Source organism: Rhipicephalus microplus, chromosome 4, assembly GCF_043290135.1.
Source record: "Rhipicephalus microplus isolate Deutch F79 chromosome 4, USDA_Rmic, whole genome shotgun sequence".
Classification (NCBI taxonomy): domain Eukaryota; kingdom Metazoa; phylum Arthropoda; class Arachnida; order Ixodida; family Ixodidae; genus Rhipicephalus; species Rhipicephalus microplus.
The window spans coordinates 181,976,393-181,995,758 of NC_134703.1; the positions used below are offsets into that span (position 1 = coordinate 181,976,393).

General features: G+C 47.9%; 1 long non-coding RNA gene across 1 annotated transcript; it reads left to right on the plus strand.

Moving 5' to 3' along the window:
• The first annotated feature begins 71 nt into the window (after positions 1–71).
• LOC119171516 (uncharacterized) lies at positions 72–17,813 on the plus strand. The gene is made up of 2 exons (XR_005109863.2): positions 72–240; positions 13,583–17,813. It is a non-coding gene; the product is annotated as an uncharacterized LOC119171516 (long non-coding RNA).
• Positions 17,814–19,366: the final 1,553 nt, after the last annotated feature.

The window sequence follows — 19,366 nt, forward strand, 5'->3', positions numbered from 1 at the left end:
TCTGACGCAGATAAAAAAAAAGGAACGTGTGCATCGAAACAAGCCGCGCGCTCTCTTAAATTATATAACGCGTTGATGCTCCAACATTGCCCGGACACGTGCACTCTACTCGGTCAGCTGAGCGAGCGCGGCTGTCGGCTCACGGCGTACCACGACACAAAGCGATATGAGCGGCCGATGGCGTGCCTCCAAGTTCATCGTACAGCGTCCGTGATGGCGAATCTTCGTGCCTTCAAGCAGGTATACGCACCTTTCGGCTTTCTATGCGGTGCTGCCTGTCTGCATGCGTGCGAATCAGTGGTCCCGGGGGGAACGCCCCAGAAAGCTTCGAACGCTACAACCATTAGGACGCGCGTTTCTGTAGCGAGTCTAAAACAGAAAAATGCGACCCGGTGGTGGACATTCGCGAGAGACAATGGTGGGATGCCTGTGATTTCTGGCGGGTCACGACGGCGTTGTATGCGCTCGCTTCCTCGATGAGGAGGCGGTCAGTTAGACACTAGACGGATCACCTGTCGTGCGAGCTGCGAAAAGCGCTGTACACGCTTCGTTAGGGCTATTCTCGAGGTTGTACGCTCTTGCCGCTTGCACGCAATGTGTGTGTGTATACGTACACGCACGTCTCGCGGCGCCAGCGTCGCCGGGCTTGCGTTGGCCGCAGAAATCACGTGGTCGCCGAGGTGATTACGACGCGGCGCGACGAGCCTCTGCAGTTCGCGTTGACTTGCGCGTGATTGCATGCGCGGCTGTGACGAATTGCTTGGCGCGGTGTGCGGAAAATGCGAGATGTATAAAGTATATGTGAAGGATTGCTGCTTTCGAAAAGGGCGGCACAGGGCGCTGCATGCCCGCATACTAGAGGGTGATCGCGACCTGCATGAGTCAAGTTTAAACACGCGAAGTTTACGTCATACTCTAAGCTTACGAGTTCAATAGCTTTCAGGGTGCAGTTGATTGTGTGCCCCGCTCAGTTCTTTGCGTGCTGCGATGGGGTGTCTATATTCTCCCTCTCTCCCTCTTTATTAAATTTTCTCATTCGTTTCGCGCGTGTAAGCATGCAGGCTCGCTTATACTTAGTTTCCCCCTAGCTTGCTGCATCGTGCACCAATGTAGAGGAGCTTGACAGTGGGCAGGTCGGCTGACGCTCACAGCAATTAACCAATGTCATGAACAAAAAGGGGCAGCTACTCACAGTTGCAGCGTGCAGATGCACAAGGCAATGAAGCACTTTCAAGTCAACCGAAAATAACGGCTGTGAATGAACAACATGCAAACGAGACATTCAAAGCCTATTTTCGTTCTTTAAGTGATTCGCCACACTAGCCATGCGTTGTAAGACGACAAAACCACACCGAGTCAACTCTGCACTCCTGCAGGGACGTTAAAAGTGGGGGGTGCTACCACTTCATTTTGCGCATAATGTAATGAAGTGAGCGATGCTTATCACAACATGTCCTGTAAGTAGTTTGGCCATGAAAAGAGGAAGCTCAAAAAAAAAGAAGAGGGTTTTGTCGCGAGCTTACTGAACAGATTCCTTACCGAGAAGGTCCGTTAGTGGCGCGCAAGGTAGACTCGATAATTCTTTTAATTTATCCGAGGAAAGGTAAACCTCATAAATATAATACTGGAATGACATGTGGGCTCAACAATTACCGGCCGGTTGTGCCAGTCTGAAAACGCCTATAATAGCAACATATCCCAAAAACCTTCACCACAAACACCGAAACTACTCGATTCAAGTTCCGTAAACACAACTAGTTATGCTCATGTTCTCCGAATACTCCTAAATTACACGAGTAATGTAATCCATTATCAGTCAACCAAGTCTTTATTTCAACTTGTACGCAGAAACTGGGGATGGCAAGAACAAGGCGGCAAATTTAACGCCACTTGACGGGCTTCGCCATCCGTACATGTCAGCAGTTTAGAACCATTAGCTTACAACCAACTACACCAGTGCACACATACATCACATAATATACATGCAACAGGCCGCCTCTACAAGTATGCTGAACTGTACAATTTAGGCACCAGTGCACCTTACAGATTGCTGATCTGCTGTGAATGTCCTTTTTAATTACTCTGTCTTTTCTGTTTGCGCAGCGTACCGCTAATATAGCGAATGAAATATTTTATGAAAAGCTAATGGCTCCACTGGCACCTAAGCTTGTTGTAGGAGCAGTTGCTTGCACGGCCCTAACTTTTTGCAAACTTATCTTGCAATCCTGTTTAAATTAAATCCATACATTGAGCTATAAGAGGTGAGGCGTGACGTGCTAGAAGTACAACAGACAGGCTTTTCGTTAGAAAATGAAACAAGAGTTGCTCCATCTTGCACATCTTCTGTGTTATCTGAAGCTCTCATATCAAATGTCCCGATTGGAGCCCTTGCTCATATTGAAGTCACCCATCTGCGTTCGGTAACAGTAGCCTCACGACTACATTGGCGATGACAGCTGCGACTCTACAACAATGTTTTCCTGTCATATGATATCTCGATTCGTGCACGTACATCCAGTCAAGTCCTCTCATGACATCGCATCGCGTGTGGAAGCTTCGCCTCACAGCCTTGCAAGAATCAGCTCAAACGCACGCATCATAGGCGGAGAAGGAGGATGGACCTAGACGTCGTGTCATTACATTTCATTGCTCTATACCATCCAATCCGCCGTGCACAGCGCGTTGGCCAATTAGTTTTTACCGTAACCAGCTTAATTATCCCATCTGTGCGTCTCTTATAATGCGCGACGCCAAAGGCCAACTGAAGGAATAAAGTGACCTCCCTGTAAACAATCGTGACCAGCTCAGCAGTGAGGAAGACTTAATAAGCAAGCGTCGATTAAGCTTATATATGTTTTTGGCCTCGTGACCGACAGACCGCGACGGATGTGGCAGGCGCCGAAAGAGCTCGCAAAGCTTATCGGCCAAGGCTTAACCGCCGCAAAGCTGTTGGTCTCACGCCTTTCTCGAGGCGAATCGCGCAGCGCTGCTTGATCAAAAAGCTTGCGGCGCCGGTTTTAATCCGTGACCGAGGCCCCGCTGGCTTCGCCCGTTTACGAAAAGTGAGAGGAACATCGAGATTTGCATAGAACAAAAAGAAACAAAGCACCCCCAGCTGCCCCGCTCCTTCAAAAAGGACCTTGGAAATGAATTATTGCGTACGGAAGTTTGCGGAATAATTGATAAGCTCCTACGCATTGCCTTGCCGCCCAATAGCGCCGAGTGGCTCTCGTGGGACGACTCTCGTGGTTTCGTCCATGCACGTATGATGGATGTGACGAACGAATAAGACAAATACGCTTCATCGCGGTTCGAAGTTTCAGAGGCACCTAAGTGGATCAAGAAGACTGTTTATTTCAGTGAGTGAAACAAGTTTATTGCTCATCCGGCATAAAGGGGGAACAGGTATGGGAATTACAGGAAGACTTTAGCGTGATCGGACGTGCCGGAGCAGCAACAAACTCGCATCAAACCTGTGGGTGCACCGCCTTCGGCCGCTGGCGTTCCAGGATACCAAGCACGTGCTGGACCACGTCTCTTTGGTTGCCTGACTCTTGCATTATGATTTTGCTGTTGATGTTAGTTGGCATTGCTTCATGGTTACCCGGCGGGGGCGCACATTCCTAAAGGAGATGTCTCTATGTGGCTCGCGCCTTCTTGCAGAGTAGGCATATATCCGTGGAGTATACCTCCGGGTAGACGTGCTTTGCCCAGATGGGGGTTCATATGGCTTGTACTTGCAACCACCGTAGTGTGGCTGCTTCGCTGCATTCTAGGTCTCAGTGAGGTGGTGGGTAGAGGCGTCTGCTAGTTCTGTACCACTGCAGAATGTCACCGTAGGTTGTGATAGAATACTCTTCGTCTTCGGCATCAGGTCGTTCCGATTCCGAGGAATTTGTTGACGAAGACACGCGGCTAGTTAGCGCGTGTGCCTCCACATCTGCCTTCTCATTGCGGTTTGGGCCTCCGTCCAGTTCCACAACATGCGCAGGGAACCACTTGACGGCAACGTTGGTTTCCCGCCTTGTTATCGTTGAAGATACTCTTGCGGTGGTTACATGCACATTTTTTGTAGCAAAGTTGGCTATAGCTGACTTCGAGTCACTGAGAACTGTGCGGCAACACGGGTTCGCCAGTGCCAGTGCGATTGCAAACTTCTCGGCTCGCGCGGGCGACTTGCATCGTATGCTTCACGACGTTTTGAGTACTCCGGTGTCTGCTTCGATGACTGCTGCAGCGTGAGTGTTAGGCCGGTGGGGATACTTCGCCTCGTCCACGTAGTACGCGCGCGGATCGTTGGCCTGTCCCTTTGTGAGGGCGTTGGCTCTCGCCATTCTTCTTTCTTGGCCCCGGTAGTTGCGGGTCCATATGCTTCAGTAAGGGTGGCACTCTCAGTCTTTGGGGAACGTCCCTAGGTATAGCTGCTTTGCTATCTCCGGGGTTGTCCCTGGCGCGTTGATCCCGATGCGCTGTAGTATCGTTCTTCCCGCCCTGGTCTGGGACAGGTGGTGATACTACATTGTTCCCTGGGCTTCTGCGATTTCATCTAGCGTGTTGTGAACTCCCAACGTGAGCATGAATTTCGTGTTGGTGTGGGGGTATAAGCCCACAACCGTATTGTACGCCTTTCTGATCATCGCGTCGATGTTGATTTTCTCCGCCACTTTCCAAGAGATGTGGCTGACTGAAAACGACTGGGTGAGTCGTAGTAGACGGTCCCCTCTCATGCCTTGGTACCGCGTGGCCACCTTCTTGAGTAAGCGGGTGGCTAGTGGGAGCTTTGCATAAAGCTTCTGTACCGTCATGTTGTTGCGGTTCACATCCTGGAGGTACAAACCCAAAACTCTGAGTGTCGACACGTGTGGTATCGGCGCTCCATCTTTCGTTACACGTTGATGTGCAGTGTTGTCGGGCGTCGCGCACGTGGCGGTGACATCCCTAGCAGTTCTGATTTGGTTAATATATGAGTCCGGTGGGTTGTAGGTCTTCTACGGCGACGACGGCTTCTTGGAGGGCTGCCTCGATCTGGCTGTCGCTTCCACCCGTTGACCACAGCGTGATGTCGTCCGCGTAGATCGTGTACTTGATGTTTCTAACACGTTCCAATCTTCTTGCCGCGCCTATCATGACGAGGCTGAACAACAGAAGGGAGATCACCGAGCCCTGCGGGGTCCTCGTGCTCCCCAGCTTCTTGAGCGGTAGTTGTATAGTTCTCCTGCCACAAGCCGCGTTGTGCGGTTGGTCAGGAAATCTGATGTAAGTGAGCGTCCTCTCCCTCGTGTTGAATTAGGACACCTGCCGAAGGATGGCCGAGTGGCGTACGTTGTCAAATGCTGCACCCAGCCGCACACGTTCAAAGCTCAATAACGTAGAAGAACGTATGATTTGGCATGTTGGTCCCCTCCTTTATTCCTGTCTTTTCTGTCCGTCCCTGTCAATCGCTCTGATTTCCACTCATAATCATGCTTAATGCAGAAGCCCACCATTTAAACTCAAAGAAAACAATATTCCACTTTATTCTAATGCTGTGTCATACGTCGTTCCTTTTTGAGCTTCGGGGCTGAGTGACCACATGCGGTTGGACTGTAACGTGCTGAGCAGATGTAGATTAATGGAGACCACCCAAAACAGGTTGCTCAGCAACAAGAAGCCGCCCTTGGCCTTGCATGCAGTTGATATCGACATGACCTGAGTGACGCATTGGCTGAGGTCTTTATAGTCCCTCTTCCTCCTTTGGCATGGGCTCACAGATGGTGTGTGTTATGGTTGCAGAAACGGCCAACACAAGTGGACGCACCTTCAACGTTTCGCTCAACTGGTTTTGTGGTAGAGCTAGGACAGTTTTATGCCTGGCATAAGCGTTGTGCACGCGCACACCGGTAGCACCACGGCCATAGGATATGGGGTAGTGCGGTCACCGGTCCCTGCAGTCGTATAAGAGGGGCGCCTAGTCGTCCCCGCATCTGCACTCAGTCGGGCTTATCCGCCATTCTTTGATGTGCCGGGTTATGGCTACAGTGTAGTTACGGCCATGCAGGTTATTAATACCAAGTACATATTAGCAAATAAAGGCACTGAAAGACTTTGTTGCTGTGCCGGTTGGTACATACTTAATTGAAGAAACTGAAAGACCAGCTTAGGGACACGTCACAACAATAGAAGACTACAGACACTCGCTGGAACTTGCCACAGGTTTAATGAAACCATCACATATAAAGCTCCCAGAATAGCCTATCGCACATGCGTCGCATACAAAAGAAACAAACACTTGCTTCACTAGAAGAGAGAATTAAATCAGTATACCCACATTTTTCTAAATGAACAACCTCTTTTTTTTTGGTAGCCATAGCGAAGCTACACTGACGCATTTGTTCGAACCATGTTTCCAGATATGATACACTTCAATCACTCCACGTAAAAAATCTCGAACTGACTCGCTTCCCTAAAGCTTTCCTTAAGGCAGTTTATGAAACGAAACTAAAAACGTTGAAACAAGCTTTTAAAGAAGGCAGGGGCGTAGCCAGGGGGTGGCACACCAAACACGTGCCCCCCCCCCCCCCGGAATGTTTTTTCGCCATAACATAGAGAGCGAAAAATGGCCACTTTAAGGGGGTTTCCCTCCCGAAATCATGGTGGTGCCCCCCTCCCCAACGAAAAACATTTCTAGCTACGCGCCTGAAAGAAGGACGAGTTAGTCATGCTAACGAAACTGTTGATGATGACCGTAAGAGAGCAAAAGTAATGTCTTACATCCACGAGGTCTCACGTAACGTGAAAAAGGGTGGCACACGGCGTTGTGTTCGCGTTGTTTTTGGTGCCGCGTATAAGCTATCAAGTCTCTGCGGTAAGCTTGATGGGCAGAAACCGAAGAATGTTTCCTGTACCGGCCATAAGTCAGTCGCTCTTCACTGCCTGCATCATAAAGGTTAGTTATCGCGTTCCTTTGTCATGTCGTTGTGTGTATATAGGACAAACGGGACGATGCATTAATGTTTGATTAAAAGAACTTGAAGGTCTATCAGGACAGGAAAATGAGCAAATCTGCCTGCTCATTGACGGGTGTGTGGCTGTACAGCACAGTCAATGTCCCACAGATTCTTCACGTTCAGCAACAGCTTCGATATGTATATACCAAACCACCGGGAAGAAACGCGGTAAAACCATTCAAGAAAAGCTGTCTGTAAAAAAATATAGAAAGTCCGAAAAATTGGGAATTTTAAGCTTTCCCTTTAGGAGTGGGACGCGCTAGCAAAATCGTGTCCCTGGGGCGTACATGGTTCAAAATGGCTTGTGTCAGTGAAGCTTTGGGTGGCCAGCTCTAAACCATAGTCATTATAGTTGCATGTTCTGCTGATTTATCACAATGTATATTTTTACCATGCATCATTATTCCGAGAATACATGTTGAATTGTGAAGCATGTATACAGGACATGCGTGTTTGTAAAGCTGAAAGTTACTTTCACTGCAAGTCATTTTAAGCAGAGGAAGACGTTTTGCGTGTTATTCCAAGCAGATGCGTGGCTCTGCTGTAGAACACCCACTTGCCACTCGAACAAAAGGTGTTTGAACTTCACTCAGACCCAGTATTTTTATTGTGTAGTTTATTTGCACCTTTCTCAATTTGTAAGCCATGCACAAGACGAAGATTTTCCGCTCGCAACCAACGACACCACCGCCGACACCGGGATTTCCGCAAAACGAGTTTTTCAACGCTATCGCGTTAACAAGCCCACCTGTTGAACTATCAAAAATATTTTGGCACGAGTGGTGATGTAAAAGGGCAAATGCTATTTGTGTCTGCACGGAATGTTAAAAGTTATAAAACTTTGTAGAACTGTTACGAGAAAGAGTTACAAGGCACAGGCTTAAATGTGGCATTCAAGCAAGAGAATCAATGTACTTGTTTGTGGCATTTTCAAACGTCAGCACCGCTAACAGAATGTGATGATGATGAAAGTTTTCTTTTATTGGTTAAAAAGTTTCTGGGCAAGGAGGTGGGGTCCTGAGTTCAAGGCTCCAGTGGCCTGGATTAGAGAAAATGAGCAGAAGATGTCTTTTTTAAGCGATGTACCTTAGGGAGATTTCTAGGTATTTAAGTGATGAAACACACGCACGCACAGAACATACACACATTCTATAACCCATAAGCAGGAAATTTCGCCCAACGATAGTTTGCCTTCTTTCAGTGTCATTACTTATTGCGATAAACGTTAAAAAACTTACAATCACTCAAGTTAGCAAACCGGCTTTTCATTCTTGACTGACATAATGCACTGCCTCTGTTTCATCTTGTCGGATTAATTGAAAAACGCCTTATGCTAGCACACTTCCGGCTGAGCTTTTTGTTTGTTTATTTTCACGCATACAGTAACACGGTAACCATGCACGGCGACCTATCCGGCCTCAATGCAAACACATTGCAGCGCAAATAGCGCTGTGAGTTTCTGGGTCGTGAACCGAGGTAATTTTTCTCCGTCTTTGCCGACAGTGGGGCCGAGCACGGAGTTCGAGCCCCAGATTGGCCACGCAGAGCGCTTCTCCCACGGAAGCACGGACCGCGGCCGCTCGCGTCTCGCAGCCGCGTCACACATGTGTGCGCGGTTCCCCGTCCGCGGGTACGGGAAGGCGTGTCGACGCGTGGTTCCTCTGCGGGTCGGCACGCGGGGCTCTTCCCACGCGATCGAGTCGAGTGCAAATGAGCCCCGAGTTCGCACCTCTGTGTGTGTGTGTGTGTGTGTGTGTGTGTGTGTGTGTGTGTGTGTGTGTGTGTGTGTGTGTGTGTGTGTGTGTGTGTGTGTGTGCGTGTGCGTGTGCGCGTGTGCGTGTGCGTGTGCGCGCGTGTGTGTGTGTGTGTGTGTGTGTGTGTGTGTGTGTGTGATTCGTGCTGAAATTGTTACAGGGAACAGTCCTGCCTCCGCGACCATTCAGCTATATGATGTGTGTATGTGACATGGCGGGTGTGCGGCATAATGAATATTCGGTGTACAAAAACTAGGACGACTGTTGAGATTCGCCTTCAAAAATAGAAAATGCTAACCTGGCTTTGTTTTAACCGTGCCGCAATGCCGCAGTGAAACGAATGCCTAAACGTTCAAATGGTCTTACGTTGGCCATTTCAACTATCTGATAGAATGCCTACTGCAAGTGCAGTGGCGATGTGGCCACTACGCCTTAACTCCTTTCGCGAATCAGCAAAGGGCCCACTATGACTCCGTAGAATAATACCCCTTTCACACTTGGCAACAGGAATGCACGTGGAGCGAGTGCCCTTGCGATCTTATAGTATCACTTTGGTGGTACGCTGCTACATGAGAAAACGAAGTTTTAGAAATCATGGCAGCAGCAATTCGCGGATCTCAAACGCAACATATATTTGTTATTTTTGCGCCCGTGTCTCATCGTCGGACCACGTTGTTTTCCACCTGTGGCACAGGCCATCGTAATTGACTAGAGAACGACTCACCAACGCATGTGCGAGTGTGGAAGGAAGCAAACAACACGACGTACGCCGCCATTGGACGACATGCGCTGCCACATCTTTCTAGCGGACGTAGCTGCGAGCTGCCCGAGGGCGTTAGTAGCGAGGTTTTCGGAGATTGCTTGTCAGGCTACCTTCGTGCCTTGTCCGTTGTCGGCGATGTGTACAATAGTTCTGAATCTTGCCCATAAAGGCGCCACTGTGCTCTCTCGCGAGCTTCCAAGCCTCAGAACGGTGCAGGCCTTAGAATGCGTAGTTGTAAAGAGATATTAAAAAAAAAGAAGAAGAAAAGTGCACATGCTGTAGGGGAGCTAAGGATTCCTAGGTTTACAGCAATCCATGTTACTTATCAGGGAGCGCGTCTTCCTACATTGCTCTGTCGATTCCGCTTGTTACCAGTACAGACATTTCTAAAATTTTACAGCTTACCAATGAGAAGAGCTGAATACGTTTTTATCAGTGATTTAGATTCGTTCTTTTTGTTTTCATACACCGTTTTCATACACTGCAGATAATCTATGTACAAAAGAAACTGACAAGTATAAATTTCAACATTAGTGACGTAATTGCTTCTGATATCTCAAACCATATTCTTAATATAGAATATGATGAGATCTTTCCTCCACAATCTAAATTTCAATCCCGCCAATTCTTAGAGAACAGGCTAGCAGATTTCCTACAGCATACACAGACATGGAACATACTAGCCTCAGATGCTTCCGTCAATGAGGAAAGGGCAGGCGTAGGAATAGTCTCCCAATCACTTGGCTGGTCATTTACTGTAAGGATACCTGATTTCACTCCTGTTTTTGAGGCGCAGCTAATGGCAGTCGTCATGGCACTGCGAAAACTTCGGCAGAATGAGAACAGAGCAATAATAATTACTGATTCGCTCTCGGCATCCACAGCTCTTACAACTTCTCATACCTCTCGTGCCATCACGACGCTATGATCTTTAGTTCCGTCTCAGCTGAAGTACCTAAAGTTAGTATGGGTACCAAATTACTGTCGGTTATGGCCGACGCTTTAGTCCGCTCATCGCTAGATTTCCCAATAATTCAGGTTCTCCCAGTGGTAGAATACTTCACCGCAATCAGGTTTAGAAGATCAGCTATTCACACAGATAGGATGGAAGCAGTAACCACGTGGATGGAATAAAATCACCTAAAATACCCATGGAGATCGCAGTGGAGCCATTCTCGACAATCAAAAGTGATGATCACCAGATTTCGATGTCGTGTCCCCCCATTAAACTTTTACTGGTACAGGGCTGTTCTGACGATATCACCCCTCTGCCAATTCTGCGGAGAACTGGAAAATATCGCACATTACTTTTTGACATGTGCAAGATATTCTCGTTTCAGAACTCGATTTCTAATTGCTCCCTTTACAGAAATAGGCTTGACCTTATCGGAGAAAAATGTTTTAGGCTTCGGTGCCTCAGGCTTGGCATACTGCCTCAGGGATGCATTTGATGCCGTGTGTAATTTCATTATAAATACTCAAGGAGGGCCATTTTAAGCAGGTATTTAAAAATTCTTCGTCATTTCGTTAGGTTTAAGTTTCTAAATAATTTCCGTCAGGTTATTTTGGAGTACAGGCTCAAAAGCATATTACTTGCAGTTAAATTGAATATTTTGCGTATATTTGCCATTTCATTTCCTTATTTTTAGTTTAAAATTTTATAGCTTACCTTAAATAACAATTACCAGTCTCTACGTTGCATTCTTGGCCAATCCCCCAAAGTTGGTACGTGCCATGTAACTAGGATAGCAAAGCAAAGCAAAGCAAGCAAAGGAAAGATAGAACATGTTTTGGTTGAACGTAATGATATCAACCCAAGCATACGTGTGGGTACGAGCCTACAAGAGGCCTTGGGTAATAGGCACAACCTTGGAAAGCTGAACATGTCCGCTATAGAAGCAAGCAAGGGTAGAGTAATGGTGACAGAAAAGTAGAAAGAAACAACAGCAATAGTGAAGAAAAAGAGATCATCTTAACTAAAGAGGCAGATAGACGGACCATGTATTTATTTTTGCTTTGTTAATATAAGATTGATTTATACACTGTAGATAAGGCTTTAGACCAACATAAAAAGACAGATTCATTTTTATTTTTTTTTCTAGCCTAGTGGCACACATGTAACCGGCCCCACAAGGGGGCACTCGTAGCATCCATCCATACATCCAGCAGCTGCGCTTTCTCCGGTGAGTCTAGGGAGACTGCACGTGCGCGCGTCTCCGTGAAACACGGAGACGCGCGCACATGACGGTTCCCTAGGTTGGATGGATGGATGGATGGATGGATGGATGGATGGATGGATGGATGGATGGATGGATGGATGGATGGATGGATGGATGGATGGATATGGCTCCACCCTTTAGATAGGGCGGTGGCTAGCGCCACCAAGCCGTAATACTTAATGAACCAAAAACTATATTTATTTATTTTTTCTTTAAAAAGTGAGTTTGAGGATTCGTACTTTGCAGTGAAGGGTTTAATTTTCCCTCGTGCCTTGACTTTAGCCACCACTCAGATAACCTCCTTCTAGTAAAGTCTACCCGCTTAAAGTATATTTTGGCCTCCCGGTCCCTAAACCCCAGTGCTTTGAAAAAAGCGTCTTGAACTATAGGGTAAAGCTCTTTACAGCTGAGTCTCTCAAGCAGCGCCGCCTGCTGCCGGCGCCGCGTGCTCTACTTAGGTGACCACTAGAGGGCTGCACCTGTATAGATGTTTTTTTTTTTTGGGGGGGGGGGGGGGGTGTTGCCGCCATCTTGCTAGTGGGCGGCCCTTTTCTGGTCTGGCAACCCATCTGGCATGCGGGAAAATCACTGTTTACATAGAAGGTATACGTGCGGCTGCGGTTTTATCGTTCCGCTTTAGTTTTTACGCGGTGAGTTTCGACTGAAGGGACGCAGGTTCTTTAGAAAATCAGTCTATGAGATGTTCTGGCTAGGTTCGAGTCGCCGAGGGTCAATTCTTTTGTTATACAGTGCCGCGAAGGAGTTCGCCTCCATTGATGCACCGACTTTCTGCTCGAAGAATGCGTAGTATTTTCAGGTCTTTCTTTTCCAGAGTAAGCAGCAGCACTTCGAGAGCATAGTAAATATATTTCTTGAGCTGCAGTCGTCCGCTTTTGCAACAAGATTTCTTTACGCCACGTTGTCGCATCGGCTCCCACTCCTACATGAAGCCATGTGTTCAAGTGTATTGGATCGTTTTTATTTCGTGGTACTGACAGTTTTTGTTAGCTGCGCACGTATTTGTATAAATTGTTTCTCAACTCTCAAAGAGTGACCATATCTTACTCGCTCGTTTGTTCTTACAGGTGTGCACTTCAATACAGCTCATACATCAAACGACGCTGACATGCCTGCGCGTCACCTTTTTATGTTCTTTCTTTTTAATCGCGATATTTGAGCGACTCTCAGTGCCGCGGTACTTTGACCTGTGATAAAAAGAAATGTTTTGTGGGGCTGTTTATTGGAGAAATATTGTCATCATTGGAATACCAGTTGGCTGCGTACTTTCCGTTCATAGCCGAGGTTGAGCATCAGTGTCGTACTCGTTGCGGTTGGTTCACCTGAGAAGAAATGCTCTGAACATACCTGAGCACCCGCAGAATGTACAAAGTTTTTCCTGTTCAAGTTTGCAAGCCATAGAAGCTGCTGCTCCTCGTCATCAAAAAAAAAAAACAATAAAACTTGAAGATTCCACAGCCACAAGAAACTGCACGTCTGGTGATGCACATGGCATACCTCTTCTGACAGCAGTTTTTTTTTTAATTTGTTACTGCACCAAAAAACAGCGCAGTGGTTTCCTGATGACCAATTTTTGGCCGTCATAGCAATGAAAACAAAAACAAAAAACGAAACCCACAGGTTGGCTTAATACACGCCGAATTGCTCAAAAACGCCACACATACCACAATCAATACAAACACTCCAAGCTATCACCCGCATGCTAGAGAGGAGGAATGCGTTGGTTGCCAAACTGGACCTCCTCGTCCAATGCAAAGGTCTATACTGCGCTCGCGTTTGGCGCGCTTCCTTTCTCTTCGCTGGGAGCTCACTCAGTGAACACTCTTTGTTACCGCTCCGCAGTGTGAACCCCCCAGAAGCGAAGGCATCAACGCGGCGGGCTCGCAACACACCAGCAGCTCGGGCTCTCCGCCAAGACCTTGCGGCGTGAACCTGGGAGGCCGAGGTGAAGAGGGCTCGTCGTCAAGCTAACCCGGAGATGCAGCCCAGTGAAGCAAAAGTGAAGCGGGTGCGCCGTCAAGCACACACGCCACGTCTTTATGTGATGGTAAAGGAATGTGTACGGAGGATTCACGGGTTAACCCTCTAACACCATTCACTTGGTCGATATGGCAGTGACTTCTTGTTGCATTATGACTTGTTTCAAATAATAGTTATATTCATAACAAAAAAACGAAACAAGGGTTTAAAATACTATCAGCGCCACTTTATGTGACAACAAATTTCTTCAAGCCCCTGCTGCCGATGCTAAACACTCGGTCGCAGCGAAGTGTAGTTAGCGAACGCACTTGCTAGCAAGTGTACTTTTCAGTGAGTTACAGTAAGCTTACTGATGTGGTAGCATGCAAATGGCACTCACTTAAAGTGCACTTTTCACGTGACATGCGAACCTACGCAGCTGCTCACTTTGTTGACGCATTCGCTAATGATGGGTAAATGCATCTACTCGCTTTGTGAAGGGTTGGCCTGTACACGCCCACTCGTAGCATACCTCACATGTTTTGATGCCTGTCGCGATGGTATGCTTCTGTCACGCAAGATTACATGCGTTAAAGAGGCTTCTTCCACAACATAACATTATTATAGCGCTTTTTTAAGGGAAGTTGTACACGAGCCCAAAAAGAACACGTAGCCCCGAGAATTCATTTAAAACGCTGTAATAGCGGAGCTGGGTGCGTTTTATCATCGAAACAGCCCCTGCGAAGCTACTGCAATCGGCCAGCTTCACTGTTTCCTAAGCTTACACGGCTAGTGCGATCTTCGTTTTCTTTCTTCTTTTTCGAAGAAGTTTTCAGCAATGATGCCGCTCTTGGGAACAACACTTGCTTGCGACGCAGAAGGCCTAGGTTCTATACTCACTCAAACCAATTCTTTATTTATATCAATCGCACATTTTCCCTTTCTTTTTTTTTTTCAAGTGCGCAATGGTGTTCTTCTGGGCCGATATCTTCGTATTGGTATGGAGGAGCCTTAATGGAGCTCATCTTAACAGCAGCAGTCGTATTTTAGGTAAAGACCCTTCCTTGAAAACGTTGCAAGCGCAACATTCAAATCGTACAAAACTTTCAAAGACAGTTGTGCGCTTCTGCCTCTACAGGCAGGCTGGAGTTCCCGTGAGAGAGGAAAAGAGTACAACATTAAGCGAGCACCCGTTCCGAGTACTCCAACCCCTTGTTGCGAAGCTAGGTGCCCAACGAACAACACGACGGAGCTCAATTTTGAAAAGAAAGGCAAGCCAAATAGAGGGACAGAAAGCAAGGTCAAAGAGACAAAGACCACCGAATACGCACACGCTCGCAGTGCGTCATCGTTACATCGGAAACCGCCTTCCAGGGCATAGCTGCTTCTTTTTCCTCTCGAAGAAAATATGGCCCGGCAATTCACTCGCTTTCTTTCAGGCCCCTCAGAGAAAGAAACGAGAGGGAAAGAGGGAAAAGAAAGATCGATCAAGACAAGACGAAGAGGCTTCGCGTGCGTACCAGGATGCGCGGCGTATTGCGCAGACCCATGGGAGAAGTTTCAATCGGCCCGTGATTCTTCTACTCTTATTCCACCGGGGCACCGTTCCCGCTCCATTGGACAAGAGCGAACTTACAAATGCGAGCCACAATCACAAAAGCTGGGCGGATCAAAACGAAATGCGACTGCGCTCTCCGCAGACGAGCCGAGCGCGGGCCGCCGGACTTGACAGCTGTCCGAGCTAATTCCGCGCGTGCTCGAGGTGACGGTGCGGCTCGGCACAAAACCGCAGGGAGAGAGCCATTCATCTCGCCTACCACGGCAATGACTTTGTCCGGGGCCAACAGTGCCACGCGTGGACTGCACCAGCCGACACGGGGCAGTACAACAAACCGTTTCGGCGAGGTACCGGCGACGGCTCAGCCGAGGTCGGCAGCTCGGCCGACCGCTGTCCCTCCTCTCGCGATGAGCCAGCAGGGAGAGTGTGGGGCCTCGAAAAGGCGACGTCTTCCATCGGCGCCGCCGTCGCTCCATCTTTCTAAGCGGCGGCCGATGGTACACACGGAGCAGAGACGCCCCAATACATTCGCAATTCCCCGGTCAGGGCTATTAGAAGAAAGACCTCGCGGGGATACGAGGAAGGCTCTGTCGGGCGACGGATAGAAAGCTCAAAATCCGGTCGGTGAGAAGAATGGGCGATTCCGAACGAATGGCTGGGCGTGGCGTCGAACGGCCTCCGCTCGGGGCTGCTGCTGCTGCTCGCGGCAGGAGAGAAACCGCGTCGACGTGTTGCGCGCAAGGAAGGGTCAGGGACCTTGGCTGGGTCAACGTGCCAGCTTTCTCCGCGAGCCAGCCTGCAGGAGGGCCCCCCGATCGCTGTCGTCTCGTAATGAGGCTGTCACGAGGAGCGATCGACTTCTGTCCGAGCCCCCTTGCGCGCACGTAATCAGGCGGCGCCTAATTGAAGCGTCTTAGGGGCGTTTAGCGGACGCGCCTTCTTCCTCTCGCTCGTGCGAGCCGGTAGTCGTCGTAGCCGTCGGGCGATGTCGCGACGGGTGACGACGCTGCGAGGTATTATATTATATACGTGGCAGGGTGTGTGTGTGTGTGGTGCGTGTAACCGAGGCAGCGAAATGAGCGTGAAACAAGGAGAAGCAGATACGAGGCGAGGCTGCCGGCCGTCCACATTCCGGGGGTGATGGAGCCTCGCCGTCTTCGTGGCTTGGCCGAGGTGCTGCTGGCGCGCGATGATCGCTGACGACAGGGCCCTTCTCGCTGGGCAGAGCACGGAATCGTTCGCTGCCAAGGTGCGCGTGTGGTGGTTTATTTGGTGTTTTTTTCTTACGCACGAAGAGGGGCATAGAAGATGGGGCAAGCAACGCTCAAATGAGCGCTTGGGGGCGTGCGGCTTTAATCAGCACCCGCAAGGCAAATACGGCGGATGCGGACAAGATCACCTGTAGCTTAGTATACCAATGAGAGAAAGCAAAGGACTGGTACGTGGAATGCTGGGCTATAGTACGGTAGTGCTTACGCAGGTAATTTATATATAATAAAGGATTATTTGTTGCCACCCTGGATACGCAAGGCAGATTATTATATACGGTGGTCGCCAACACCACCAGAGAAAGTCTTTGCTGAGACTGCTGCTCCCTTGACCTCATCACTTGAGAAATGCGATGCAGTAAGACCTCAGTGTGCTATAATTTTTGTATGTGGCAAATTTTAGCGACGCAGTTTCAGTATTCTCACGCGTATGCATCAGACCTAAAACAGTAAAATCATTAACGAAAAGAGTGACCTTATTTCTCGATTGTAGCAACGGTCTTTAACGTAAGCAGCACTGGTATGTCTTAGAAAACTTAAAATTCATCGACGTTAATTCAAGTGTTGCTACTGATAAACAAATTAAAGCAATCTGGCATAAGGCCACCGGAGTCCAAACCCAAGTGCTTAACCATTATGCTACCACGTCAAATAAAAACTTTGACATCCGACGAAACTGACATAGAAGTTCGCTGGTTAAGCTCTGCGTTGTGGAACACAGGACGTACGACAAAGTCAGAAGAACGTCATGGGATCTCACGCCTTTCTATAATGAATGACGGCCCATTATGTGAATTTGGCGGGTGCAGCAAAACAATTCCGTGCACTCTTTTGAAGCGTTTATTTACGCACTGCAGGCACTTTCAGCATCTATCGGCCTTCCTTTTTCTATATCTTTCTCTATCTACGTGCCTATCTCTCTATCTCTCTAGCCGCTTACGTTTGGGTGCTTTCACCATCACCCCCTTGGGGCAAACCAAAATCAGCATGGGAGGGTAAGATCGCCTAACGAGTACGACTCGCTGGCCATGACATGAATAATTCACAATCCCGCCGCGAAAGCTGCCAAACACATGCCGCCAGACAGTGGCACGTACCCTCGGGCGTGTATGTGCCACTGGTATGCAGGTATGTGCCACAGGTGAGTAACAGTTTTATAAACCCGGCCATGCCGAGAACAGGCATGGATAAATTAGCGTGAGAGCGTTAAGAAAAGTGGAAATCTGCAGCATTTACCTCATTGATGCAAAGAATAAATGTCATTGTCCCAGCAGTAATCACACCCTAGCATTCTGCGTGGCACTCAAGCATTCTACCAACAAAGGCATGCTAGGTCTCGGCACTACTTTCTGAATAGACCCTATAATAATGTTCGTGATACGTCAGTTGGGGTTGCAGTGCTGTCTATCCAGTTTTATAAACATTGCATAGTGTCACGTGGTCGTGACGTCGACGAAGGTAGTAATTGGTGAGTTCAAGATGAAGCTGTATATTTGGCCGAACACGTGACCAGTGAAGGGAAATTCGGATACCAGCAATACACACTAGTGGTGAATCGGCTGTCGATCAACTGGTCATCGTTGGAACACGCCGTCTTTAATACATCACGCATCAAATTTTTAGCCTTGTCTCTGGTCATCGCGTAAACTCTGGAATAAGCTTGAGTGCTTGCGTCCGGCGTGCAACCTTAACCAAGAGAGCTATGCTACAACGTAGAGGCTTCTAAACACCCAGTCACGTTTTACGCTGACCATCGCTGACAGTCTTTGTGGGCGTAAACCGAATACAGCATGACTGAAGATAAGCGGGTGGAAATATGTGCTCTTATGATAGAGCCGTCACGTGGGGTTAATCTCAATTGTAGCAAGGTGCCATCCGCTAAAGTTGAGTTATGTGGCAGTGTCCAGGGCTGCCATCTTCGCCAGCTCCCGCGCGCTTCGTATCAGCTACACTCTTAGAAAAAAGGTGGTAGTACTTGCTAACTTTGGGGTAGTAATGGTTTGTCACATATGTTACAACCCTGGTATTAAGTGCAGTTAGTAACGGCAAGGGTGGTAATAGTTACTACCTCTGCTATTACTACGAGGAGTTAGTAACTGTTACTGCCCTAGCCGTTACCACCTATGGGTAGTAACTTTGAAGGTTTCAAGAAAAGAAGTAGTAACCGATACTACCTAGTTCTTTCATTTTAGCATATTGTTTCTCCACTGCTATAATGTTGGCCAATCAATGTCTTATAACCACACCAATTCGTGTAAGAAGCGGGGTGTGCCATGAATGCGAAGAATACATAGACCAAACAGACCAAACAAGTTCACTATTTTTTACGTATACTTGTAGGAAGAAGTAAACGTGGGGTATATATAGCCCCTACTTCGCAGGCCGGGCATATCTGGCACAGGGGAGCACTTCCGTTTCTGGATCAATTTTAACAAATATAAACTGTTAGCACTATAATATACTAGCTAATTACGTTTGTTTGGTGACGTAGCACAAGACTTTTAATTAGCCTCACTTATAGAATATTATGTGATATTTAATCATTATAAAATGGCCACAAAAAGGCATTATGTACAGTGGCCGGAGAAAGTACTGAATTCATTCTCAGTACATTTTAACGCTTCACATGACTAATATATCAGCGTTAAAAAGGTAATAATCGTTTTGGGGGTTTGACGCGCCAAAACAATGATAATATTTGGAGACACGCCGCAGTGGATTAACTGTGACTGTCCTTGAGGCTATATGTGACTGTCTGGTTATTTTGATCTGCCGGTCTTGTTAATATGTGCTGTATTTACTAAGTTTGTTGTAATTGTCTATTACGACGCGTGTAGCACG